At 37.1% G+C, this 24,929-nt stretch overlaps 1 protein-coding gene and 1 pseudogene across 4 annotated transcripts in view; one reads left to right on the top strand and one right to left on the bottom strand.

The window, feature by feature from the left end:
- Positions 1 to 339: 339 nt before the first annotated feature.
- Positions 340 to 24,929, top strand: part of TEX15 (testis expressed 15, meiosis and synapsis associated) — a 75,318-nt gene continuing 50,728 nt past the window's right edge. For 3 of the 4 annotated variants that reach the window (XM_053916782.2, XM_053916781.2, XM_053916783.2), the window contains exon 1: positions 340 to 459. The gene's annotated coding sequence lies outside the window, so the exon portion shown is untranslated. Of the gene's footprint in view, positions 460 to 2,887; positions 3,040 to 24,929 lie in introns of those variants that run through there. The other variant, XM_045197230.2, reaches the window with a different exon arrangement.
- LOC112306686 (vacuolar ATPase assembly integral membrane protein VMA21-like) lies at positions 3,592 to 4,550 on the bottom strand (annotated as a pseudogene).

Here is a 24,929-nt window from a genome sequence, read left to right as displayed (position 1 = left end):
GTCAGCCGCCTGGGGCGCCGAGGCCCCGGGAGGGAAGAGCCGTGTGTGCTGGCAGGGACCTTGACCCCGTGCCCTCGACCCTCGGCTGCCCGAAGGCAGAAGGGAGCGCTTCGAATCCTCGGTGCCCCGCGCACGGAATAGGGCGTGTGGAGCCTCGGACTGGGCCTCCGGCGCCGGGGCGCTGTTTCTGCGCGGGGCGGCGCGGGGGCGTGGCTTCGTCGGGGCGCCGCCTACTCCGGGCCCCAGGGGGTCTCGCGCGGGACCCGAGGCTCCCGGGCGCGGAGGCGGGGAACACCCCCCGGGTGGCGGCTGCTCTCGGAACACCGGGCGGAGCGGAGCGGGCCGGGCCACCCGGGTGTCCGCGGGCCGCCACCCGGCAGAACCTGCGCTCGGACGATGCGTGCGGGTGCCGGCCGCCGGCTGTCTGGCCGCAGGCGCCGGGGACGTGGGGACGCTCGGGTAGGCGAGGGCGGCTCGGGAGAGGAGCCCGCGGGGAGCTTGCCCCGGCTGGCGGGCGGGCTGGCTTAGGCGTCCGGGGATGCGGCCGCCGCGTGTCCGTGGCGCTTTGGCCGTTGTGAAGGCAGAGTGGAAATTTTGCGGGACTGCTTCGGCTTGGTAGTTCTTGACTTTTTTTTGGAGCATATTGGTACTTTCCGGGCCGCACAGGACTGTGGGTGCAGAAAAAGTCTCCTGGCCGTCAGGTAATTTAATATGAGCCATTGCCTGAGCCCATCCAATAGTCATATTTTAAGGCGGTTTCCACTCTTGCCATGCCTGTGGCTGGACTTACTCCATTTGTTTGGAATGCTCAGTTTGAGTAGACGGTGGCTGTGTGGAAAAAAGAGTTTGGTAGTGATGTTACAGAAAGTGGAAAAACTGAAGGTTACTGGTGACTCCAAGGCGTTACAAGATACCCCTGTTACCCTCAGTTTTAAAAATCGCGGGCCAAGAGCAATGTGAAGCACTCCAATACTGTCAGTGAATTGTTCTTTTGGGGATGGCAGATGAGTACGGGACTACTTCAAAGTATAAAATCCGAGTAACCCAAAATTATAATTTGCTTATTTAGGTTTTTTAATTTCCTTTTTAACTTACGTGTTAAGTATAGAGGGAATAGAAGTGATACAAGCTTTAAGGAAGGTGTGATTGAATTTACATTTAGAAAATAGTTATTTTTATTAGATTTTTTTAAAGGTTTTAGACTTCTGTCAAAATACATCATTGCTGTATTTTGTATTTTGTATTTACAAAGGAGGGCATTTGAGACCAAAGGGATTGAAGGAATAGAATCAGTATTTAGGGATATTTTCAAGTGCTCTGTCATAACTTTCTTCAAAGTTGCTATTTAAAAAAAAAAAAAAAGTCTTTACCTTACTGCCCTGTTAAAATTCTGAACCTTCCTTAACCATAAAGATGTCAAAATTTTTGAGAGAATGCCTAAGCATCTTGATTACCCATGCTTACTTTAAATTTTAAACATTTATTGAAGAATTCATATAATGAGGAAAGAAATAGTCTGTAGAGTTTAGTTGTGAACTAATGGGAAGATAGTATGATAACTTTAGTTACATTTTCCGAAATTTTAATTCTAGTGGCTAGTGACAATTTCAATTTTAGTATATATTTTAGCTCTATCTTATTTTTACAGTTTAATACCTTAAAGCTTTCACCATTTCATAATATCTGATATGGAATCATTGTACACCTGAAACTTATGTTATATGTCAACTATATCTCAATTAAAACTGTTCTATACAACCACTAAAATGTAATTATGGTATTTTGACTAATAAAATATCATTATAGTGTTTCAACTCAATTGCAAGTGACCTGAAGATCATTTTTTTCTCAGAACATTAACTAGTGGACTTGGACACTTTTAAATTATAAAGTTATGTTTTACTATACTGAAAGGATGGCTTTCTATACATGGATTGCAAAATTTTTTAATTAGAGAAAACAGTCACTGTACTTACAATACCCAAAGATTTATTTTTAAAAATTGGCAGTTATGATTTTGGTAAATATATTACTTTGGTTGTCCTTTTCTGTATTCCTATTTCCTCTCTCATTTACTTCAAAATATCTTTGCTTTCACGAAGAATAATTTAGGGGACTTGAAGTGCCTGCATGTTACTCTGTTAGATGGGATGGAATCTGATTAACTCTGTCAGCCCTAAATGTGCTGCATAGTGGGATTAGTTTTCAAGTAATTAGTTTTCAAGGTTAAGTCTTAAGCTTTTTATTCATAGTTTGTAACTTATCCTTATGTATCAGAAGGAAGATTTTTTTCAGTTCAATTCAACAAATATTTCTAGAACTCCTGTTTCATTGATTTTGTGTGTTTATAAGTGATTTTATGTGTTTACAAGTGATATGGTAGGGTGATTTGTTTGCACTTTTTAATAATTTTGGTTTTATAAAGTTAGTCCAGTAGTAGAGTGACATTGACAGAAGTTAACTTTTTAGAACTAGCTCCATTTTACAATATTTGGTAAAGTTGCATAATAAAGTGAGCATAGTTCGGAAAATGTTAAACTCATAATACAGAGTAAATTTGATTATTGCTTTAATGAGCAACTTTGCCTATTAAGATAGTCCCTGAAGTCTTGTAGAGACTCTATACCTCGGAATGTATAATCCACATAATACAAAGCGTTTGTAATTACCACTCTGTGAAACTAATGAAAGCTGCTCCTGAGAGTCTGTCTTTAATTACAACAGCTGAGACTTTGGCGAAGCTGCGATAACTGCTTTCACCAGTGTGGCTGTGAATATATGTGGATAATTAAATCCTAATCAGAGCCTAATTTCGTTTAGGATGGCTTTGGTAGTGCTTATTGGACACCAGATATGCAAAAAGTATTTTGATTTTAGGTTTCTCTGAACGGTTTAACCCACTGTAAAGTAGCTCAACTTGAGGACAATAGTCCAATAAGAGAACATCAGTGATTGGAGTATCTAGCTAGTCAGGATAAAAATCTAAAATCTGCGCAAGCGCACGTGCATCGATGGGGGAAGATACTTTTTCCAATGAAGGTAAATCTTCATTTTTTTCACTTTTTAAAAAATAAATGTAAAAGCAATTGTAAAGTTACAGATTGAACAGCAAGGTTGTAACCTGAGAGAGTGTGTGTATGTGTGTGTTTGAGAGAGAGGGAGATAGGGAAGAATAAATAAATAACATTTTTTATATTAAGTCAGGAGGAGCCATTGTAATACTCTTGTCTTGAGGTTCTTAACTTAGGATACGTGGTCTTTAATGGTTACTTGAAGCACATGATTATTTGCAAAGAAATGTGGATTTTGTTGAGGAAAAGTTGTAAGGTTTCATCTCTAAACAGTGTGAGACACCCCTCCCCCAGATACTAATTTATCATTAATAAACTTTAAAGGTTATTTTTAGAGGAACTCATTTCAGTTTTATAAACAGAGATCGCTAGATAGTAGCAGAGCCAGGGCTCAAACCTAGGTTTTTAACTGCCAGTCCTTTACTTCTTCCCTTAGTCCACATTTATTGTACCTTGTAGTAACCTTTTTTTTTTCCCATTTAAAAAATCAGTTTAATGCTATCAAAAGGTGATGTTGACTTTAATCCTGTTTGCCTTCACACCACTGTCCTGAGCCTTCATTCCAGGCCACATAGAGGACCAGCACCACATGGGCAGCAACCACTGTAACAATAGCAGCTGTACCTATCAGACATCCGGAAGGCATCTTCAAAAACATAAGATTTAGTAGTGGTGAAATATAATCCAGTAGGTACAGTGATCATTAAAGCTCTGAAGAACCAGGAAAATCTTCAGAGGATGTGCTAATAAACTCTTAATTTCTGACAGTGTGTGGCTGCAGTGCATTCAGTGTGGCTTTATCAAGGCACCCTAGGGTGTGGCCATCAGTAGCAGGTTCTCTCCCTTAGGTGGACTGGGCTCCCTCAGCGGCCACACTCCAGTGGCTTGACGGGCTACTGGTTGAGGTAGGCCACTGTGACCTCTTTTTTGGTAGGTCAGTGTTGTTTTGTGGCTTACAAGTAAAGCCTTGTTTTGAGAGACACTTAAAGCTCATATAAACATTTTAAGGTTGGGTCTTAGCAGAAACTATGAGCGTAAAACTAATTATCATCTGTAAAGGGAGATATGAACAAATATTTTCAATATAAATAGATGAAAACATTGCTACAAATTTCATGTCATTAATATATAATAAATCAAGGAACAAAACTTTCACAAAATTAAATTCTTTGCTAGTAGAATTACATATTGTAGCAGTGGTCAGGGAAATCTACAAGCCTTTTGAGCTTGAAATGGTAGTCTTAAGTTTTATTCATCCTTTACATTTTGTGTGGTGTGTCTTGTATGAAATCATAATTTAGCTAAGGAATTAGAAGCAATTTCAGTGAATAGCAGAGCAACAAATTTTAAAGAAAGTCCACAAATCTGTCTTTCTCTCTCCCTAGAAAACCCAGTTTTTTGTGTTTGCCTATGACTGTCAAGCCCATTTCAATCAGTTAAACCTAATATTTTGGTTTTCCCAAACTTATACTTACCCATCTGGGATACTTTGCCCATACAAATACAAGCACCTTTATATATATTGGTTCTCTCTTAAGGCTAAGAGAAAACAAACCTTCACAGGTTTTTGAAAAAGAATGAAGGAATGTTAAATAATTAACATTAAGCTGTAAGGTTTAAGAAATTACACCTACGTGATTAAACATGCACTAATAAGAGCCAACTTTTATCGGGTGTCAGTCATTGTGTGTGTTGCATGTATTCATTTAATCATTGCGGCAGGAGAGTGTTGATTAACTGAATTAAGTAAGTAGATATTTGTTAACTTTCCCATTTTAATAAATGAAGACAGTGAGGCACAAGAGAGATAAGATAACTGGTCCAAAGTTGGATATTTAGTCAGGGACAGAATAGGATTTGGAACCAGGTGATCTGGCTTTACCAAACTCTCTGAAAATACTTACCTTTAGCCCTAGCAGATATGGCTCAGTGCATTGAGCACTGGCTTGAAGACTAACAGGTTGCCTGTTCAATTCCTGGTCAGAGCACATGCCCGGGTTGTGGGCCAGGTTCCCAGTTCAGGGCGTGTGAGAGGCAACCAATTGATATTTCTCTTGCATACTGATGTTTCTCCCCCTCTCCTTCTCCCTTCCTTCCGCTCTCTTAAAAATAAATAAAATCTTCTAAAAAATTTATCTTTAATCTGTGACATGAATAAGTCAAATAATTTTTTCTAAAAAAGAATCTAAACTAATGCTAAATTTTTAAGGATATTTATTGCTACAAATTCAAACTCTGAAAAATAATCTGAGGGCAAATTGGTTTGGTCACCTTATATTTAATGTGACTGTCCAAAAGTAGGACTAAAATTTTGGTCTAGTGGAAGAATAGTATCAAAAAGAAAAAGATTCCAACATATTTTTCTGTTTAGGGGGATATGATAACTATTCTAGTTACTTTTCTCCCTGGGACTTCATACTCAAATTTTGCCTGCAGGTGTCTTTGAAGTCCTTTAAATCTCCAGTCCATCTACTAAGTATAATTCCCACCAGGTTTATTTCAGTATTTTAGACATTGCATGATTAAACTACTACTACAGAATTTTTGAGAAAAGTTTGTTATTTAAGTCAGGTAGACTCTTAAAATAAATTTGGTGTTAAAAATAGACAAATTATATTAAAAGCAATCCTTGATAGGAACATTAGTAAGGATGCACATTATTAGCTTGTTGATGAAATGAAAGAAGATTGAATAATTGTCAGTTGTTAACCTTCTCAAATTTCAGTATGAAAAAACCTTAAATTTTTAAATGCATATTTGCCACTTTCATGAAAATGATGTATAATTAAATAAGTTTATTTAGGAATTACAATTATTTATTAGTGTAGGCATCAGTCCATTACAAATATACATAGTCTAATATTAAATAGTTAACTTTTAAAGGTTTTCTTATCTTTCTGGCCTCAGCCATACATTTATTAATTTTAGGTTTAGCAGGCCATAATAGGTGAATAATGTCTGGTAGCTGTATTTTCCATACCATTTGGACCAACACAAAAAGATAGCTTAATATTTTAAAATGAGAGGACTATCTCGAAAAGCAAGAATGATTCAGTGCACAGTTTAGATTAGAGGGCAATCTGAGGGCTACTCTTGGTTTTTAACTAGATAACAATCCAGAGCGGGAGGAAAGGTTGGTTCAGTCCAAGAAATGCCTCATGTATTACCTATATAGTTATTTGTCCTACATTAATAAAAATGAGTTGTATAGATTTTTAGATGTGATCAGTTTTAGACATTATTTTGTTTGTTGCAGAATATAATTGATAGGTTTCCTACAAGGATTAAACAAAGTGCTCTTATTATTATTTTTCTTCCAAGAGTTTTATGTTTTTAATTCCCTTGAAAATTTTATGTCATTATCTTTAATCATCTGATTATTCCTTTGTATTTCCCTAATGTCTTTTAAAAAGTCTCATAGCCATAATAGATTAGCTACTAATCTTATCCCCATGCTTTCATAACAACTCCCTAACTCCTTTTGCATGTAATTTCCATCTGCTGAGCAGAGAGTGTGCTTGGTTTGGGATTTTATTGATTGATCTATTCTTCATCTTTCATAGCCCCTAGCACAATTAACTTCCATATATTACACCCTTCTACAAACACATTTGATTTCTAGGACTTTGCTTGGGTAATCATCTCTTTTTATATCAGCATGGAAAGGACAAGAAATAGCTGTAAACTAGCAAAGTGTTTTCTTTCTGACTGTTTTCATTTGCTTTTCACTGTCTTCAATACAGTAATTTAGAGGAAGTTATCCTCTATATTTAATACTTGGGCTCACTAGTAGTAACAACTACTCTCTCATTGTGTTCATGTGTAAATATTATAAAACAAGATTTATATGTAGAGGATGGTAGGTAATCCAGGTTATTTTCCTCGTTGTGAAATAGGTTGCAAGTTATCCTTTGATTATTTACTTTCTGGTAGAGTGGTTCTATTTTGGTCATGCCAGTCAGAACTTGGGCATTTAAGACTGAAGAAAGGACTAGGACTGGAGGATTGAGTTAGTGAAAAATTGAGCTATTTTCTCACCTTTCTCTGTAGCTAGGATGACCTTGGCCTCTTTGTGGAACCTGATCTATTTGTACCAAAACTCCTAGACTCCAAAGGGAAACTGGGGGACCCCTAACCTTCAGGGACCCCTTAACTTTAATTATTCCCCTGATGAAAAGCAGCTGGACTGGAAATACTCCCTCCCATAGTTTAGGCTCTTGGGATAGTCTTTAAAGCATGTAAATTACTTTTAACTTTCCTCTCATTTGACTGTGTGTAATTAGATCCAGGATACTCTTGGACCTGGAGGGAGAGTCTGCCCCAAATTTTTAGAGAAATCTACCCATATCGAACAGGACATTAAACAAAATTAGGACTTCTGATTCACCACAAAATCATGCAAATCTTTGAGTACTAGTTTTTGCTTCTAGTTTAAGAAACCCCTCATAGCGGACGGAGGTTGGTAGATCCAGCATAGATAACTGAACATGGGTTATTGTGATAAAATAGTTAAACCACATTGTTTAAAGGAAAATCCCTCTCTTGCCTATTTTCTTTGCTCTGAGGTTCACAGACTAAATCTCAGCAATAGGTAGAAATGAATAAGACTTAAGAAATGTGCTGGTAATCCTTAGATGTTTTCCTTCCTGGAGTTCCCAAATTTTATTGGGCCGGTTAATCTATCTTGGTGATTCTGAAAATGCGGTCCTGGACAATCAGAGACACCTGTGAATTTATTAGAAATAAAAATTACTTGGCCTGTTTGGTCCCACTGAATTGGAAACTGGAAGTGCAACCCAGTAATCTGTGTTTTAATAAGTCCTCTCAGTTATTCAGATAAATGTTAAAGTTTGTGAAACATTAACCCTAGGTCATTGGAGATGAACCATGGCTTTTTGCTTTGCTAATCGAGTGCTTTAATATAAATACCTTATTACTCAAGTGGGTATTACTGCCTATGTGAACACCAGGAATAGGCAACCTCTGTTATTAGTATTACATTAAATGATACCCAGGATAAAAATTGTTGATGGCCTTCACTGTACTTTTCTACTTCCTTGTCTTTCCTTCTTGCTGAGTGCCTGGAACAAGGTAGCTGCTTGGTAAATACTTGTTAAATGAATTAAATGCCTGCCTCCATTTCCTCCCCAAAAGGCAAAACCACATTCTTTTATTCTCTTCTTTTTTCTTTTCTTTTCTTTTCTTTCTTTTTGATTCTTTCTCTGCAAGAGTGTTAAGCCAGAAAGTGAATTTCCTGGTTAAGAATATTTCTCCTAATTGTGACACTGGTTGAAAGAGATTGATGATATTAAAAAGAAAAGGGGGGGGAAAGAAATGATTTTTATGTAACTTACTGATGTGTTTCTCACCTTCAATTATCCACCTAAATCTCAAACTTAGCCTACATCAGAATCACCCAGAGAATTTGACTGAGGGGTGTCAAGTCACAGACTGCTGGGCCCAACTCCTAGAGTTTCTGATTGAGTAGACCTAGGATGGGGCCAGAGGATTTGCGACAAGTTTCCAGGTATACTGATGCTGCTAATTTAGGGACCATAATTTGAGAACCACTGCCCTTAGTTCACTAAGACCAGAAACATAGATAATTTCATGAATGTGAATTTTAGTTTCTGGTGCTTGTTAGTTTCTGGTTCCAGCCAATGTTCCATAATTGAAAAGTATAGTATACCCGGATAACAAACGTACTGGATAATATTTTTTTTTTCTAGAGATGTCAGTTAAGATCTTTTTCAATATAAGACTTTTCTAAAAGACTTCTTTAAAAACTGACTCAAAGCTCAACTATCTAAATAACTGAATTTAATTGAGTGGAATTGATTCCATACCCAGATCTTGCCACACTGATCATTTCTCTGCTATTTTTCACCTCAAGTTTCTTGGAGAGTTTAGCTAAGCTACTCCATTGTCTTGCTACCTTAGCATTCATTTTGTTTGCCTGAGCAGCCTGCAGTGACCTTAAATTGACACTAGTCCTCTCCTGTGAGTGCATGCCTTCAGTAGTAGCCCTCAGTGTCACAAGCAAATGTAAGTTTCGGTATGACTGCCCCAACTACCTTTGTTATCAATATTCTCCTCTGTCTCCCATTGTCTTCCCCTTAGAAAAGTCCCCCATGTGGCTTACCTGAACCCTGCTCTTTTGATTTGAGTTGCCCTATCAGTCTTTAGCCCAGGAATCCCAGAACACTCCACATAGATCCTCATAAAGGCAGTGCTCCAGGTTATGCCTCTCTCCCTCTGCCTTGACCTCGTGTTGTCCCTTGAGGCATTTTAAGGACCTGTGAGCAATAAACTTCTCTATTTAAATTCCTCTTGTGGTCTGTTGTTGAACCTTGACTCACCATCTGGCACCCTGTGCTCCACTTAATAAGTGTTAATTTGATGCATTCATAAGCTTACTTAATTTTCTAATATAATTTTGTATCATAACAAATGTTACTTGTATATCATATAAGGTGATATTTGCTTCTCTATTTTCTGTCCTCAAATACAAGAGGATCTTAAAGAATGGGAAAGTTGACATTTCTTTTGGATTTTTGTCTGACAACTAAACATGATTTTGTAGACTTGACTCCTTGACACTTGTATTCTTAAATGGCACACTGTAAGCCTCTCCTGAAACTGGTTAAAATGAGGTAAAACTGAGGCTTTTTCTCCCCAACTATTTTATAAGCCTTTCTGCCCCCCAAAATGGATAGTTTAAAGAAGAAAATCTGAAATACAGGGGTCCAGCAGAAGAAAGGCCTGCTTGAGTGTGGTTGGTAGGGTAATAACATGGGCGTGATAATTCGTAGTTTTAATTTGAACATTTCACCTAAAATGTCATATGGTATGCTTGAGTATGATATTGTTATGTTATAGAGTTACGTGCTTATGATTTTGTAATAAAAGGTTTTGTAAAAAAAAAAGAGGTGTTATTTGTGCCAGACTCTGTACTTCAAAGAATAATAATTCATTTTTTTAACAAAAATTTTTAAAGACTTTATTTATTTTTAGACAGAGGGGAAGGGTGGGAGAAAGAGAGGGAGAGAAAGATTAATGTGTGGTTGCCTCTTGCATGCCCCACGCTAGGAACCTGGTCCACAATTCTCAGGCATGTACCCTGACTGAGAATTGAACCAGTGACCCTTTGGTTTGCAGGCTGGCACTCAATCCACTGAGCCACACCAGCCAGGACAGAATAAGAATTCTTATATTTAATTATAATGCTAGTTGAATATTTTCAACCATACCCAAATAAATACATACATACTTCTGCAGATTAAATTCAGAGTTACTATACTAGATAGGTTTTACTAAAGAAAAAAGTATTGACAATTTTAGTATTTGGGTTTTTTTAATGTGACATTTTTAATTTAAATTTTTAGGTTTTTTATTACATTTTATTGATTATGCTATTATAGTTGTCTGAATGTACTTCCCCTAGGCCCCCTCCACCCAGCACCCCCACTCCCTCAGGCAGTCCCCACAATGTTAATGTCCATGGGCCATGCATGTAAGTTCTTTGGCTTCTCCATTTGCTATACTTTCCTTTACATCCCTATGGCTTTTCTGTAACTACCTATTTGTACTTCTTAATCCTTTTACTTCTTCACCCCTTCCCTTCTACCACACTCCCATCTGGCATCCATCAAAATGCTCTCCGCATCCATAAAAATGCTCTCCGTATCCACGATTATGTCCATTTTTCTTCTTTGCTTAGTTTGTTTTCTAGATTCACTTGTAGACAGGTATGTATTTATTGCCATTTTATTTTTCATAGTTTTGATCTTCTTTTCTTAAATAAGTCCCTTTAACATTTCATACAGTAATGGTTTGGTGGTGATGAACTCCTTTAGTTTTTTTCTTCTCTGGGAAGCTCTTTATCTGCTCTTCGATTCTAAATGATAGCTTTGCTGGGTAGAGCAATCTAGGCTGTAGGTCCCTGCTTTTCATGACTTTGAATAGTTCTTGCAATCCCTTCTAGCCAGCAAAGTTTCTTTTGAGAAATCAGCCAGACAGTCTTATGGATACTCCTTTGTAGGTAATTATCTGCTTTTCTCTTGCTGCTTTGAAGATTCTCTCTTTATCTTCAACCTTTGGCATTTTAATTACCAAATTAAATGTGTCTTAGAGTGGGGCTCTTTGCATCCATCCTGTTTAGGACTGTCTGTGCTTCCTGGACTTGCATGTCTATTTCTTTCACAAATTAGGAGGTTTTCTTTCATTGCTTTTTCAAATGGACTTCCAATTTCTTGCTCTTCTCCTCCTGGCACCCATATAATGCAAATGTTGAGCCTCTTGAATTTGTCCCAGAGGCTGCTTTATACGATCCTCATTTTTTTGGATTCTTTTTTTCTTCTTGTTCTGACTAGTTGTTTTTTTCTTCTTTATGTTCCAAATCGTTGATTTGATTCTTGGCTTTACTCACTCTACAGTTGTTTCACTGTAAATTGTTCTTTATGTCAATTATGGCACCAGCTTGCCAGCTCTGTTGAGGGAGGGTTTAGAAGAGAAACAATGGCCTCTTCTTGCCTTCATGCCAGACACTTCAGTCTCTCTTTGTATACCACTGGTGCCTTTCAAGCTGTTACCCCAGTGCTGGAGCTCAGAGTCTGAGTAGGTGAGTTCGTGTGTGGGTTCTTTCAGAGGAAATGCTTGGAGATCCAGAAGTTTTTTCCACTTGTTTTTGCAGCCAGAAGTTGTGGGGACCTATCTTCTTGGCCCTGGAACATTGGGATGGGAGACCTGTTGTGGGTCTGGCACTCCTTGCTTCTGAGGATTATCCCTCCTGAATTTGTATCCACCACACATGGGTGAGGGACCAGCCCATTCCATATCTGCGCCCCTCCTACCAGTCTGGATGGATGTAATTTCTTTTAATTCCGTAGTTGTCATACTTCCATTCAACTTGATTTCTGATGGTTTTGAGTGATGGCTGTTCTAAATTTGAGTTGTGATTTTGATGTGGTTGTCCGAGGAGGTGAGTCATGTCTGCCATGCTGCCTTCTTGACCAGAAGTCCAACAACTTTATCTTTGAATATGGTTCTGTTTACTTAGAATAAAACTTTCAGTTATGTATGTTAAAACTTCTATCTATATTTTTCAAGTTTCTTAACTCCTAATTCATATTCTTCATCTCTCCCTTAGAATGCCTTTTCAATAAAGTTGATTTAATAATCAATTAAGTTGATTTTATACAGACACACGCTGGGGAGGAATGGGGATAATATGGTATCTGTGTTTGCATAAAAATTATACAGTTTATAAATGAAGCTTCATGAAGGTTTATTATAACACTCTTATTTTCACATGTGCTTAAGTTTTTTATTATGCTTGAAAAATAATAATGTAAATGTAACATTGTTTGACTACATATGTTTAAATTATCTTTGAAAGAAATCAATAAATTGTCTATTGAGAAGCACTTGGTGATTCAGGATGAGGAGGAGAGCAATTTATCAGTTTATATCTTTATAACCTTTGTATTTTTGTCTTTGTAATATATAACCCCTTAAAAAATGAAAAGACTCCATTCACAATAGCAACAAAAAATATAAACTACTTAAGAATAAACTTAAGAAATGATATGAAGATGTCTAAAATAACTGAGGGTCATAGAATATTTGCTTAAGAGGAGAATATGAATACTTTATTTTTGAAAAGTAGTAATTGTGCCAATGAAAAATCTCCCTACATTAATTCTCTAAAGTTGGTTTAATCTCCAAGTTGACAAAAATAATACTAAAGGTCATATGGAAGAAGAAACAGAATGATAAAGGAAATTCTGAGGTAGTAATTGGAGAGAATTTTCGTTAATGATTATGGCAATTATAATCAGCTGGATACATTACCACTGCCATAAATTCAGGTTCTATTAATAAAAAAGAAAAGGATTATGAGTAATTGACAACTTAAAATTATGGCAATGACACAAAAATCAATAAAACACCATGGTCAGGAAAAGGGATTTTGAAGATGCTAATACTGGTATTTTAAATTAGTGGGGAATTATCTATGGTATTGAAACAAGTGCCTATCCAATTGGAAAAATAAAACACAAAGCTGTATCTTTCTTTTACTCCTAAGATCCTAAAGAAAAACATATATAGCCAATAAATGCATGAAAAGATGTTCAATTAGAGAACAAAAACTAAAACCACAGTGAGATTGTTTTTCCATACCTCTCAAATCAGCAAATATTTAAGTATGACAATATCAAATGCTGTAAAGGTACAGAGCAGCCAGAACTCTCATATTTTTGGTCATCACATAAATTGGTACAGCCACTTTAGAGAGCAAAGAGATAATAAGGTGAAGAAATAAAAAGAGAGTCATTATAGTCAAGCTGCTAAATTACTAAAATCAAGTAGGCTGAGGCATGAGGAGATCATTCTATTCTTATTTTAACTAGCCTGAGAACTTAGAAGGTTTGAATTTTCCAATCCTGGTCACATGTTGAGACCACCTGACATCCATTATCCAGACTACCAGTCATTTAGAGCAGGAGTCCCAAACCCCCAAGCTATGACCCGTTAGGACCCCAAACTTTACTCTTCTTATCAGTTTTCAGGAAGGCTGAAAGTTGTATTGGAAACTATAAAATGTTTTGCCTCCTATACCTAGCCTTCTCTCTTCCACTTTCAGGTTCTATTTACTTTTTCTCTGTGGTCCTACTTATAGGCTTATACAACACATTTTTTAAAAAGATTTTCTTTATTTTGTAGAGAGATGGGGAAGGGAGGGAGAAAGGAAGAGAAACATCAATGTATGAGAGAAACATTAATCAGTTGCCTCTCACATGTGCCCCAACCAGGGACTGGCCCACAACCCAGGCATGTGCCCTGACTGGGAGTCAAACTTGCGACTCGGTTCATAGGCTGGCATTCAATCCACTGAGCCACACCAGCCAGGACCTAAGTTTCATTTTAGAGGCATTTAAATCCTAACTCTGATTGTATGTATCATGGAAACAGTAATAAACTGTAATCAGTAAAAATCTACATGACTTGTTACAACTAGCTTCATGTTTATGTCTTGATTTCAGGATACTACTACTTATTCCTTAATTTCAGGATAACAGTAAAATACCACAATAACACTACTAATTTCATGGTAATATCTGCGTGGTACTAATCCATATATTAAAATGCTACACATTCTTTTTTTAAAGATTTTATTTTATTTTTAGAGAAAGGGGAAGGGAAAGAGAAAGAGAGGGTGAGAAACATCAATGTGTGGTTGCTTCTTGCACGCCCCCTACTGGGGACCTGACCCACACCCAGGCATGTGCCCTGACTGGGAATCAAACCTGTGACCCTTTGCTTCTCAGGCCCATGCTCAATCCACAGAGCTATACCAGCCAGGTAAAATACTACAAATTCTTTAAGAAAGGTACTTTTTATTAGACAAACATTCAGCAAAATTTGTGACGGCCTCCAAATTCTTGATTCTTTTGTTTCTCCAAGTTAAGCATTCAAGAAAACAAAAAGGTACATAAAATAGACATTGTAGATACATTTTTTAAAAAAAAATATCATTACATTTTAAAACATTTAAAGAGAACATTTCACCCTTTACTGATATGTTATTTGCCTATGTTTTACTGAAGTGCTTTAACAAAGTGTCATTGCCCAAGAGACCCAAAGAAAAAAAAGTAGAGAATATAAAAAAAAATTGGGGTAATTATACTTATGAAATCTAAGGGAAATAAGGATGAGACTGGCATATAATGAAATGCCAAATAATATGGGAATTAGAAATTCTAAACAATTTGATAGTGATAGTCTATATCCTTACAAATTCCCTTGATGTGCGCTGGCATTCACTAAGAGTATCAACAGTGGTATAAAATATTTAGTAATAATTAACATATACATTTGGAAATTAGTGACATTTGCATGCCTTTTATAATTAAGTTAAAGGATAATTTTTAAGTCGGTACATTAATAAGAATCTGAAGCAAACTTATAAAATTAACACAACTGGCACGGATAAAAAACACACATGTATGAAGACATAAAAGTGAAAAACTGTCTTTTAATTTGACCATGAACATCTCTCAATGAAGGATGTTAACACAAAGACACTTCCTCAGTGGTGTCCCAGGCTTTTTGGAATGGGAAAACAGTGACAAACGAAACCCTTGGACTAAGAGAAAATAATATGGCTATGAGGACATTAAAATTACAGAACACCACCAACTACAGGTTTTAACAAAAGGTACTGGTTTGGTAAGCCTTTCCATAAATTTGTGGGAGATATTCCATTAAAAGGAAAACTAGAGACTTCTAGCCAAGGTGGCAACACAGGTAAACACGACTTGCCTCTTCACACCACCATACCAGAATTACAACTGAGTTATAGAACCACCATCACTCAGAACTCGCAGAAATCAAGTTGAATGGAAGCCTGACAACTACAGAATTGAAGAAACCACAGCCATCCAGACTGGTAGGAGAGGCAGAGACACTGAACCGGCTGGTTCAACATCCACACGTGGTGGATAAAAATCTGGGAGGGATATCTTGAGAGTGAGGAGTCCCACACTCACACTAGGCCCCCCCAGCCCAGGGTTCCAGTGCCAGGAAGATAAATCCCTACAACTTCTGACTGCAAAAATCAGCAGGAATTGAGTTGGTGGAAGAAACTTCTGGACCTCTAAGCAGTTCCTCTTAAAGAACCCAAAACACAAACTTACTCAGACTTAAACTCCCTCTGAGCTCAGGCACCGGGTACAGCTTGAAAGGCACCAGTGGTGTATAGGGACAGCTGAAGTGGCTGGCATCAAGGTGAGAGCTGGGGGATAGCTTCTCTCAGACAGAAAGGCCTCAAATAAGCAACAGCAGGCCTCAGTGAGACCCCAGGCCCCATACCTCTTGCTCAGTGAACCCAGGCATGGCACTAGCAGCAGCCAGCCTAGATTCACAGCTTGGCTTCACCTGGCAATCTCCAACCCCAGCACAAAGAGCAGCCATCTTAGATTGCTCTATAGCTCAGGCTGGGTGGCCCCAGGCAAAACATAGGTGGGGGCTGACCTTGGTCTGCACCACCCAGGAAACTCTGGGACCTGCATACCCAGTGAACAGCTACAGACCATGTCAAAGCACTACCACCCTACCCTGCAGAGCTGATCTTCCACAGAGGGCAAAAGTTTGTGAACAGCAGTCAAAACCAGTCCTTGCAACTGACTGACCTGGGTAAATACTTCCCATTGACCCGCCAACAGCAACCAAGGCTCAATTGCAAGAGGAGGGCCACACAAAAGGTACACCTCAAGTACCCAGTTTGTGTGACAGAGAAGGCTGTGCCACTGGACCCTACAGGACAGCTACTACATTAGGCCATGCTACCAAGACAGGGAGCCATAGAAGCTCTATTTAATACATAGAAACAAACACAGGGAGGCTTCCAAAATGAGGAGACAAAGAAACATGGCCCAAATGAAAGAACAGATCAAAACTCAAAAAAAAGAGCTAAACAAAATATAAGCAATCTATGAGATGCACAGTTCCAAACACTGGTCATAAAGATGCTCAAGGAACTTAAGTGTGGGCCTCAGGACCATAAAAAAGATCCAGTCAGAAATGAAGGACATAATAATTGAAATAAAGAACAATTTACAGTGAAACAACTGTAGAGTGAGTAAAGCCAAGAATCAAATCAACGATTTGGAACATAAAGAAGAAAAAAACAACTAGTCAGAACAAGAAGAAAAAAAGAATCCAAAAAAATGAGGATCGTATAAAGCAGCCTCTGGGACAAATTCAAGAGGCTCAACATTTGCATTATATGGGTGCCAGGAGGAGAAGAGCAAGAAATTGGAAGTCCATTTGAAAAAGCAATGAAAGAAAACCTCCTAATTTGTGAAAGAAATAGACATGCAAGTCCAGGAAGCACAGACAGTCCTAAACAGGATGGATGCAAAGAGCCCCACTCTAAGACACATTTAATTTGGTAATTAAAATGCCAAAGGTTGAAGATAAAGAGAGAATCTTCAAAGCAGCAAGAGAAAAGCAGATAATTACCTACAAAGGAGTATCCATAAGACTGTCTGGCTGATTTCTCAAAAGAAACTTTGCTGGCTAGAAGGGATTGCAAGAACTATTCAAAGTCATGAAAAGCAGGGACCTACAGCCTAGATTGCTCTACCCAGCAAAGCTATCATTTAGAATCGAAGAGCAGATAAAGAGCTTCCCAGAGAAGAAAAAAACTAAAGGAGTTCATCACCACCAAACCATTACTGTATGAAATGTTAAAGGGACTTATTTAAGAAAAGAAGATCAAAACTATGAAAAATAAAATGGCAATAAATACATACCTGTCTACAAGTGAATCTAGAAAACAAACTAAGCAAAGAAGAAAAATGGACATAATCGTGGATACGGAGAGCATTTTTATGGATGCGGAGAGCATTTTGATGGATGCCAGATGGGAGTGTGGTAGAAGGGAAGGGGTGAAGAAGTAAAAGGATTAAGAAGTACAAATAGGTAGTTACAGAAAAGCCATAGGGATGTAAAGGAAAGTATAGCAAATGGAGAAGCCAAAGAACTTACATGCATGGCCCATGGACATTAACATTGTGGGGATTGCCTGAGGGAGTGGGGGTGCTGGGTGGAGGGCGGTAAAGAGGGAAAATCAGGACAACTGTAATAGCATAATTAACAAAATATAATTTAAAAAAAAGATGAAGTTACTGAGAATTTCATATAACTGTCAAAGATATCAAACATTAGATATAAGAAGTCCGTCATAATCTTAGACTACAACATCATGATGAAAATGCAGAATATCAGAGACAAAGATTTTAAAAGCTGCCAGAGAAAAAGATATTCTATAAAACAAATGACAATTAAATTACAGGTGATTTTTAAAATGGAGTAGCGGATGGCACTAAATAATGGGATAATATCTCAGAGTGCTGAGAGAAAATTTCAGTCTGGGATTTTATACCCAGGAAAATTTAACCTGATGTTTACAGGATGTCTACCACAAAAACAGAATTTATCATTCAACTGCAAAAGAATTAAAACATTCTCTTAAAAATGAGGGAAAAGACCCCTGCCTGATATGGTTCAGTTGGTTGGAGAATCATCCTGTGGACCTAAAGGTTACAGGTTCTATTCCCGGTCAGGGCACATACCCAAGCTGTGAGTGTGGGTTCGATCATGTTCAGGGGATGTACAAGAAGGCAGCCAATTGATGTTTCTCTCTCTCTCAGTCTGCTCCCACCTTCCTCTCTCTAAAAGTAATGAAAAATATGTCCTCCGGTGAGGATTTTTTTTTAATGAGGGAAAAGACCAAGGCGTCTGTCATTATCACTTTATACAGTTAGCCTTCTGTGTCTGTGGGTTCCATATTTCCAGATTTAACCAACTGTGCATCAAAAACATTAGGAAAAAAGGTTACATTGTTGCTGGCACGTATTTGTAGTTAGGCCTAGGATGGTTGCATCTGTACTGAACATGTGCCGACTTTTTTTTCCTTGTCATTATTCCCTAAACAATATAGTGTAACATGATTTACATTGAACTTACCTTGTATTAGGCATTATAAGTAATCTAGAGATGACAAAGTATATAGGAGGATGTATGTAGGTTGTATGTAAATACTAAGCAATTTTATATAAGGGACTTGAGCATCTTCCAGATTTTTTTTTAAAGATTTTATTTTTATAGAGAGATGTGAAGGGAGGGAGAAAGAGAGGAAGAGAAATACTGATGTGTGAGAGAAACATCAGTTGGTTGCCTCTCGCATGCCCCAGCCAGGGACCTGGCTCACAACTCAGGCATGTGCTCTGACCAGGAATCAAATCAGGTGACCTTTTGATTCATAAGATGATGTCCAGCTCTCTGAGCCCCACCAGTAAGGGCTAGCATCTTAACAGATTTTGGTATAAGCAAGGGTCCTAGAACCAATCCCATGCATACAAGTGCTGTCCAGGAAAAGTCCAGCCATCATTAATATAATGAGAATGGTTCACATCATATTGATGTAACCTGGCAGTCAAGGAGAGTGGACTGGAATGTGCATACATGAACAATGACGACTTCACTGTACTAGTCAGTGGGGGTGGTAGATGCTGTTGAGTGAGCGTGTGTACTGTGTGTCCATCACATTCAAAATGACTGAGCAAGTAGAGCAACAGGTCTGCCTCAAATTTTGTGTTAAACTTGAACATTTCTCTGTGGAAACTAATTGGATGATTCAGAAGGCTGCAGCTATGGGCAACTGGTGATTGGCAGTTTCGTTCGTCACGACAATGCACTGCTAGTGCATCACCTCTCGTGAAGAGTTTTTTAGCAAAATATCACATCACACAGGTGACTCAGTCCCCCTACAGCCCAGATTTGGTGCCCTGTGACTTCTGGCTTTGCCCCAAAGTAAAATCACCTTTGAAAGGGAAGAGATTTTACACTGTTGATGAGATTCAGTAAAATACAATGGGGCAGCTGATGGCAACTGGGAGAACTGTGTGAGGTTCAAAGGTGCCTACTTTGAAGAGAACTGAGGCATCATTGTCCTGTGTACAATGTTTCTTGTATTTTGTATCTTTTTCAATAAATATCTCTATTTTTCATATTATATGGCTGGATACCTTCTGGACATACCTCGTTATACTGGAGGACATCTGTATTTGACAGATTTGACATATATTAAATTCCTAGCCAGCACAGTAATTAAAGCACAAGAAACAAGTGCTGTAAGGAAATACAAAGGAAGAAACAAAACTAAGACATTATTATCTGGCTTTGATTCCAATTCAGCACTTCCTAGCTTCGTGCCCTTGGACACATTATTTACCTTCCTTGCACTTCCTTTTCTAATTTAAAATAAGGGTATCTCATGGGGAAAGTATGAGGATTAAATTAATCAACATGTATCTACCGTGTTTTTCGGACTATAAGACACACCACCTCTACCCCCCAATTTGGGAGGACAATGGGGGTGCATTTTATAGTCCGAATGTAGCATACCTGGCTTGCGGGGGGGCGGGGGAGAAGGTGGCAATGGAGTGGGTTTTTTTTTTTTTTCCTATTTTCCTCTTCTGAAACCTAGGTGCGTCTTACGGTCTGGTGTGTCTTATAGTCTGAAAAATACAGTAAATCACTTAGATAAGTGTATGGTACCTGGTGTCACAGGTAAATGTTAGCCATTATTACTATTTTATCATCAACACCATTTTAAACATAATAGGAGGGAATAAAATGTAACTTAAAGATACCATGTATAACAATTTAAAAATTATAAATTACCTTAGAATAAATTCTTTAAAATGGGTAAAACCCTCATGAGAAAAATAATTATAAAACTTTACTGAACAATATTATGACATGAATAAGTAGAGAGATATACCATGTTCACAGACTAATATAGCAATGTCATTTCTCCCAAAAATGATCAATAGAACTAGTGAAATTCCAATTAAAACCTAAATAAGTTTATTAGACAAGCTATTTTATTGTATAATGGGTACTTAAGAGCAAAGATGCTTTGGAAGAACAAAATTTGTTTTTCCTTTTCTTTTGATTATGCCCAAACATATATCAAGATTTATTTATAGTGATGGTATTTGTACAGAGAAGCAGAAAAACACAAACAGTAAAACAGAGCAAAGAGCCTAGAATTCGTGTATATCTGGAAAGATAATGTATGTCAGAGATGATATTATTGAGAAATAGTGAAAAGCAAGATTGTTCAAATAAATGCCAGTGAAGTTTGATGCTCACATGAAAAAATTGAACCCTTCTTACTTGCCTTAGACAAAAATGAATTTCTGGCAGAGTAAAGACTTAAAGGTGGCCCTGACTGGTGTGGCTCAGTGGATTGAGTGCTGTCCTGTGAACCAAAGGATCACCAGTTCCATCCCCAGTCAGGGCACGTGCTTCCGTTGTAGGCTAGGTCCCCAGTTGGAGGCATGCAAGAGGCAACCACACACTGATGTTTTTGTCCCTCTCTTTCTCCTTCCCTTCCCCTATAAAAGTGAATTAAAAAAAAAAAAGACTTAAAGGTGAAAGACAAACCTATAAAACTTTTAGAAGAGAATGTGGGGTTGTCTTTATGACCTTTGGGAGAATTACTTCTTAAAGTTGATCAAAAGTAAAAAAAAAGCACAAAATGTAAAGGAACACTTCATAATATTGACTACATTAAAATTAAATATTTCTGTTGAAAAAAGTGAAAACACAAATTCAAAAAGTGGGGGGAATTATTTGCAACATGTATAATTGGTAAATAGTATCTTGAAAAGGTTTCTGGCAAATACATAAACAGCCTCATAGAAAAGTGGGTATAACACTTGAACAGGCATTTCACAGATGTGAAAACACAAATGGCTAGTAAATATGCTCAGTAGATGATCAGTCTCATCTAAGATCAGAGAAATGCAGAATAACCACAATGAGATATTTGCATCTATCAGATTCACAAAATTTAAAGTGTACCAGTATCAAGTGTCAGTCAGGATGTGTAACAAAATGAACTCTCATACTCCATTGGTGGTAGTATCAAAATACAGTATAATTAAAAGCTTGAGAAATTAGATTACACAAAAATTAAAGTTCTGCTATGGGAGGAAAATTCCATAAACAAAAGACAAAAATATGTAACATTTATGACAAATTATAAAGTAATTTTCTATATATAGAATTCTTACAAACCATTAACTAAAACACCATCTTACTTGCAAGAAAAAAGATGGAGAAAAAGGACCAAATGATTCACAAAAAAATAAGCAAGATGACTCAACCTTACTAAAAATGAAAGAAATGCAAATTAAAACTACCAGGTTCTATTTTTATTATTTGCAAAGATTAATTTGATGAAATACTAAAAATATTTTTGAGAATATTTTCTTATGTAAGTAAAAACATAATTAAAACAATAGTGAAGGATAAATAAAGATGCATTATTAAGAGGCTAAGGAAGCAGTACCTGAGAAGTGGCTGTAAAGTGGATTATGAAGTCACAAAACTGAGGAAGAGCTGATTGGTCAAGAGTATCAACAGTAGAGAAGCCAAGTAAGATATGAACCAGAAATGTACTAATGGGAATGAGAGACTGATGTGGACATGGGTGACTAAAGATTTCTGTTTGGGTAGAGAAATGGAGGTGGAAAATAAAGACTGAGGAGGGAGGAGGAAGTGACATAGATAAAGGTAAATATAACTCTGGTAGGTTTTATTTTGTTTTTAAATGATCAGGTTTCAGCCTGTTTAAATGCTGTTGAGCAGGATGGAGAGAAGCAAAGTGGGTAGGGATGAAATTTAGTATAGTGAAGAGATGATTGCAAAGGCAGTGTGAGTGTAGGAGGAGAAAGAGCCCTAAAATGGCTATCATGAGACCTAGTTTTTATTGTTTCAGTTCTTTGACACTTAATTGCTTCATCTATAACAGGAACTGGCAAACTTTTTCTGTAAAAGACTAGATAGTAAATATTTTAGTCTTTATGGGCCATAGTATCTATGTCATTTATTCAGCTATATTCCTTCTAAAAGGAAAGCACCCATAGACTGTAGATAAATGAATAGGTGTGTCTGTGTTGCATTAAACTATGGACCCTGAATGTCATATAATTAAGTGACATTAAATATTTTTCCTGATTTTCAGTTGTTTATCTTGTGGGCCCTACAAAAATAGGTAGTGGGCTATATTTTGGTCCACAAGCTGTATTTTGCCAACCCCTAATCTATCAAATGAAAATTTGGACTAAAATATGTATACATAAAATAAATTAATGGACTTAATCTCATTAAGTGTAAATTTAGTTTTATCATTCGTGTGATGACTTAACCTTTTATTAGAAGTAATTCTTAGTCTCAACTGTTTAGAACTCTGAAGAACTCAGAATTTATGTGTTTGTGACTAAAGTTCCAAGAATGTCATTTATTCATCATTTATTCTTCAGAACTCTTTCCTGAGATTACTAAAAGAGGAATGATTTTTGTCATATCCGCATACCATCATTGCAAAAATTTCTTTAATATTTTAAAATGCTTAATTTTTACTTAAGTATATTTGGGGGTGGAAAATAAATGTAAAATCAGTATTACTTAGCACAAGGAAAAGGATATAGTAAAAATAATTTAGAACAATATATTTGCCAGAAAATAGCCTGAAACTGAGGCATTGTTTGTCAAAAAGAGAGAGAGCAGATGTGTAGAGATATTAAAGGTAAGTCAACAAGCTGATTAATGTAAAAGTTTGAAAGGGAACCTAAAAAACTTTCTCAATAATGCTTCATGTATCTATAGTCATCCTGAGGAAACCTTTTCATAACTGATAGTAGTTAAGTCTTATTAATACAATTCTAGGGCTTTCAAGTTCAATCAAAGCAGTAACTACTGTTTTGTTTTTATTTCTATTTACAAGGTAGTGTTATCAAAGACTCTTACACAGTAATTAGGTAAAAAATGTTGCAGGTTAATTTAGTAATTGCTAATCTAGCACTTGAAGTCTCAAGTACTCAGGTCTTTGATTTTTAATTTTAGTCCTAGTAATCTCAGTACAATTGTTCATTTAAAATGGACTTTGAGAGGAAAAAGTCTTTCTGACTTGGCTATTTGACGTAAAAGGGATTTATTCCTTTGCCACTAATTCATTTCTGAATAAGCATACAGAGTAATAGGCTGTACAGGAAGTTAGTGACTTCTCCAAGGTTTGCAGAGCTAGAATCAGAGCCAACATCACTTGCCTTTTAACTTTACAGTACTGTGCTTTTCAACAAACTCTGTTTAACTTGGTTCCATAGTATAGGCTTCAGGGTTACACTAATGGTTAATTGTGTGGAGTTTCTGTGTACCAGTTTCTGCAGCCATGTGAGGTACTTGATACTATTATTAGCCTCAGGGACATTAGGTATTTTGCTTAGTATTATAGCATTGTTAATTAGTGGCAGAACCAAAATTTGAACCATTATGATTTTTTTGCCTTTCTAAGTAAAATTTATTCTTAATCTGTCTATAGTATTTGGGTCTAAGCTTTCTTTTACCAGCTGAAACTCACTGTCACTCCCAGAAATTCCCAAGCCCTTTACTTTCCCCTTTAGCTTTTGAGTTCTTTATACTTCTTTTTTCTTCTGCCATTGTGAGTACCTCTAACATACTGTTAAAGGAAACAGAGACAGTGGGTGTCCTTATTTTATTCTTAATTTGAGATAGTCCTTCTAAACAAACTGAATTCCATAAATATTTATTACTACTAGAGAAACATTTCATAAGAAACCATACATCTGAAATATCTGCTTTTTAAACAATATAATTTAACTATTTAAAAGCAGTAAGGTTTGTCACAGCACGTGGCTCTTCAGGTATATTCAATGGATGATTGTATGCCTTTACCTTCGTGTATAGTAAGTATAGATCAAGACTAACTGAAGAGTTTTTTGTCAAATAAATTATTCTCCCTTCTCCCTCTCACAAAACTACCAGATGACTATGGCAGTCTTGGTAGCTGTCTCTGGAGCCAGAAGAGATCTTAAGTGTATTCTTATTAGGAGTCAACACTACTCGTGGCTAGACAAGAGAAAGAGTGACTTTCTTCTCTGTCTAGAGATGTCTGTCGATTCCCTATTCTGATCGATGCTTGTTTGGGAGACTGCAAGATCACCTTTCATAAAGGAAAGAGGAGTGTGGATTAGGGGGAAAGATCCTTTATAAACCTTCAGTGGAATCTTACCCTTTAGGATCCTTCTGTGGAATTTTGACAGCTCTTAATTTGGATTGTTAGCTAATATTTGAGCTAAGTAGTTGATAGATATCAGGAGGCCCATGAACTGTATTATGAAATGGTATGAAAAATACATTTTTACATGTATGTGAGCTCCATAGCTTTTCTTTGATATCTAATGTGAGTTCTATTTG

The sequence above is a fragment of the Desmodus rotundus genome, chromosome 13 (genome assembly GCF_022682495.2).
Source record: "Desmodus rotundus isolate HL8 chromosome 13, HLdesRot8A.1, whole genome shotgun sequence".
In the NCBI taxonomy this organism is placed as follows: Eukaryota; Metazoa; Chordata; class Mammalia; order Chiroptera; family Phyllostomidae; genus Desmodus; species Desmodus rotundus.
The sequence above is the reverse complement of the archived record's forward strand: the minus strand, read 5'-3'. Positions and strand labels throughout refer to the sequence as shown.